The 3,914-nt window shown below is 44.6% G+C and overlaps 1 pseudogene; it reads right to left on the reverse strand.

Annotated features, from left to right (window-relative positions):
- Positions 1–2,248: 2,248 nt before the first annotated feature.
- LOC120859364 lies at positions 2,249–3,380 on the reverse strand (annotated as a pseudogene).
- Positions 3,381–3,914: the final 534 nt, after the last annotated feature.

Consider the following 3,914-nt stretch of genomic DNA (forward strand, 5'->3'; position numbering starts at 1 on the left):
ACCTGAATGGTCTAGTGTTTTCCCTACTTTCTTCAATTTAAGTCTGAATTTGGCAATAAGAAGTTCATGATCTGAGCCACAGTCAGCTCCCTGTCTTGTTTTTGCTGACTGTATTGAGCTTTTCCATCTTTGGCTGCATAGAATATAATCAATCTGATTTCAGTGTTGACCATCTGGTGATGTCCATGTGTAGAGTCTTCTCTTGTGTTGTTGGAAGAGGGTGTTTGCTATGACCGGTGCGTTCTCTTGGGAAAACTCTATCAGCCTTTGCCCTGCTTATTCCATATTCCAAGGTCAGATTGCCTGTTACTCCAGGTGTTTCTTGACTTCCTACTTTTGCATTCCAGTCCCCTATAATGAAAAGGACATCTTTTTTGGGTGTTAGTTCTAAAAGAGCGGAAGATTTGGCTTAAAGCTCAACATTCAGAAAACAAAGATCCTGGCATCCGGTCCCATCACTTCATGGGAAATAGACGGGGAAACAGTGGAAACAGTGTCAGACTTTATTTTTGGGGGCTCCAAAATCACTGCAGATGGTGACTGCAGCCACGAAATTAAAAGACGCTTACTCCTTTGAAGAAAAGTTATGACCAACCTAGATAGCATATTCAAAAGCAGAGACATTACATTGCTGACTAAGGTCCATCTAGTCAAGGCTATGGTTTTTCCTGTGGTCATGTATGGATGTGAGAATTGGACTGTGAAGAAGGCTGAGCGCTGAAGAATTGATGCTTTTGAACTGTGGTGTTGGAGAAGACTCTTGAGAGTCCCTTGGACTGCAAGGAGATCCAACCAGTCAACCCTGGGATTTCTTTGGAAGGAATGATGCTAAAGCTGAAACTCCAGTACTTTGGCCACCTCATGAGAAGAGCTGACTCACTGGAAAAGACTCTGATGCTGGGAGGGATTGGGGGCAGGAGGAGAAAGGGACGACCGAGGATGAGATGGCTGGATGGCATCACCGACTCGATGGACATGAGTCTGGGTGAACTCCGGGAGTTGGTGATGGACAGGGAGGCCTGGTGTGCTGTGATTCATGGGGTCGCAAAGAGTCAGACACGACTGAGTGACTGAAATGAACTGAACTGAACTGAGTTCTAAAAGGTCTTGTAGGTCTTCATAGAACCATTCAACTTCAGCTTCTTCAGCATTACTGGTTGGGGCATAGACTTGGATTACTGTGATATTGAATGGTTTGCCTTGGAGACAAACAGAGATCATTCTGTCATTTTTGAGATTGCATCCAAGTACTGCATTTCGGACTCTTTTGTTGACCATGATGGCTACTCCATTTCTTCTAAGGGATTCTTGCCCACAGTAGTAGGTATAATGGTCATTGGAGTTAAATTCACCCATTCCAGTCCATTTTAGTTCACTGATTCCTAGAACGTTGATGTTCACTCTTGCCGTCTCCTGTTTGACCACTTCCAATTTGCCTTGATTCATGGACCTGACATTCCAGGTTCCTATGCAATATTGCTCTTTACACCATCGGACCTTGCTTCTATCACCAGTCACATCCACAGCTGGGTATTGTTTTTGCTTTGGCTTCATCCCTTCATTCTTTCAGGAGTTATTTCTCCACTGATCTCCAGTAGCATATTGGGCACCTACCAACCTGGGGAGTCCCTCTTTCAGTGTCCTATCATTTTGCCTTTTCATACTGTTCATGGGGTTCTCAAGGCAAGAATACTGAAGTGGTTTGCCATTCCTTTCTCCAGTGGACCACATTCTGTCAGACCTCTCCACCATGACCCGCCCGTCTTGGGTGGCCCCGCAGGGCATGGCCTAGTTTCACTGAGTTAGACAAGGCTGTGGTCCTAATGTGATTAGATTGACTAGTTTTCTGTGATTCTGGTTTTAGTGTGTCTGCCCTCTTATGCCCTCTCGCAACACCTACCATCTTACTTGGGTTTCTCTTACCTTAGACGTGGGGTATCTCTTCACAGCTGCTCCAGCAAAGCACAGCCACTGCTCATTACCTTGGAGGAGGGGTATCTCCTCACCGCCAGCCCTCCTGACCTTGAACGTGGAGTGGCTCCTCTTGGCTCTCCTGCGCCACCCATATAATACATTCTCTTTCCCACACATATGCATACACAGATAATTATTTGAAGTTCAGTTGAGGGCACTTCTAATGTGCTGCTCCGTACAATTATTTGAATCATGTTTGGACCCACTTTCTTCACAAAATAGGGGAAAGAGCAGGAAATAAAAAGGTTGGTTTGGAGTGACTGAGATGCTTTTAACTGTACACTGTGATGAATAATTTTCTTCCATAGTAGTTCTGTGAAGGGCTGACTCGCTGTGGGTTCTGTGAGGAGACTTGGTAATGGGTCACATACTCATTGTCATGCTAGGGGAGTAACTCTCACCCTGAAAAGGATTTAAGGAATTTCCACCCATTTCGCCATCATCCCTTTGAGTGCCCGGCTGATTACTCAGGCTCATATTATTTGGAGAATTCTTGGAGATACTGTGCATGTCTCCTGAGCCTAAAGAGCCATTCATGTGATGTGACTCCATTCCTCCTCATCCACCCACAGGACCATCTGACCCAGAGCCCATTGGAAAATTAGGCCTGTTACGCCCTGGAGGTATTGCATTCATTAAAGTATACATATTGTCTCCAGAGTTGGTTGAATCTGCTGAACTAGGCATGATGGGTGTTCCTGGTGGCCCTCCACCTCGAGGAGGACCTACATAATTCCCAGGAGATGCTGAGGAGTATGGTATTAAATTGGCATTTGTTGGGTTTGCCCAAGGTCTACCACCATCTGGGCCCATGTTCATTCCAGGCATTCTGAGGCCACCCAAAGCATTCCTTTTGGAAGAGTCATTCTCTGGATTGGCCTACCCATATTTGGATGACCTTGTTGTCGAGTTGGATCCATTCCACTGGGAACTAATGGCTGACTTCCTGGGACACCTCCAAGTGCCTGGTTAAGTATCCTCAATGGGGGCCATGGACATCTAGGGTACTGAGGTGACATAAAAGGCTGAAAGAACCCTGGTGGTACAGGGCCTACTGGCATGCTCTCTCCTGGGGGAATGTTTCCTAGCACTGGGAGCTGCAGCACTGTAATCATGGAAGGGCTTTTGCTTTACTTGAATGTCCACATGTTTCCCGTGTTTCTGGAGCTGCACAGTAGAGATCCCAAAGTACACACCACCAAGAATGTAAGAATCCTGATGGCTACCCCAAAGTGATGTTCTTTTCCCATCTTATCTCTGATAAAAATGGGCTGATTTCTGAGCTCCTACATGGAGCAGATACTCATATACGTAGAGTGCTAACTTCTCCCGGGCCTGGCTGTCAGACAGGACGGCACTGCTGTTACTCTTGCCTTTGCTGTACGTGCTTGTGCCGAGAGCAGCTCCCACTGTCACGCACCTGTCAACCCATCACAGCCTACCCGGGAACAGCCCCATCCCCATGGCGACCCACGCAGCCACCAAGGATTGATATTTCTATATTGAATTTTTCCTTCTAGAAATATGGTTTACCTTTCCATAGTCATTTCCTGATCCTTAAGATTTTATCTTTTTCCTTATACAGACCATGGACTTTAATACTTTTTACTAATTTTATCAACATAATTTACTATATCAATAACATAAGGGAGCAAACCCATAAAATTGTATCAATAGATACCCCCAAAGAAGCAGTGTGTGAAAATCAACAACCATTCCTAATAAAACTCTATGCAAAATAGGTATAGAAGTAGAAATCTAAGTATAACAGTGTCCATTTGCCAAAAACTAACAACAAACTTATTAACTGCTAAATTATTCAAATTAAGAACTAGACAGGGAGGTCCACTATTAGCATAAACATTTAACATTATTTTGAAGATTTTATCTGATTTGTTTATTCATTTGGCACGTGTTTACTGAGTGTTTGCCATGAACTG

This window comes from Oryx dammah, unplaced genomic scaffold (assembly GCF_014754425.2).
Source record: "Oryx dammah isolate SB20612 unplaced genomic scaffold, SCBI_Odam_1.1 HiC_scaffold_712, whole genome shotgun sequence".
In the NCBI taxonomy this organism is placed as follows: Eukaryota; Metazoa; Chordata; class Mammalia; order Artiodactyla; family Bovidae; genus Oryx; species Oryx dammah.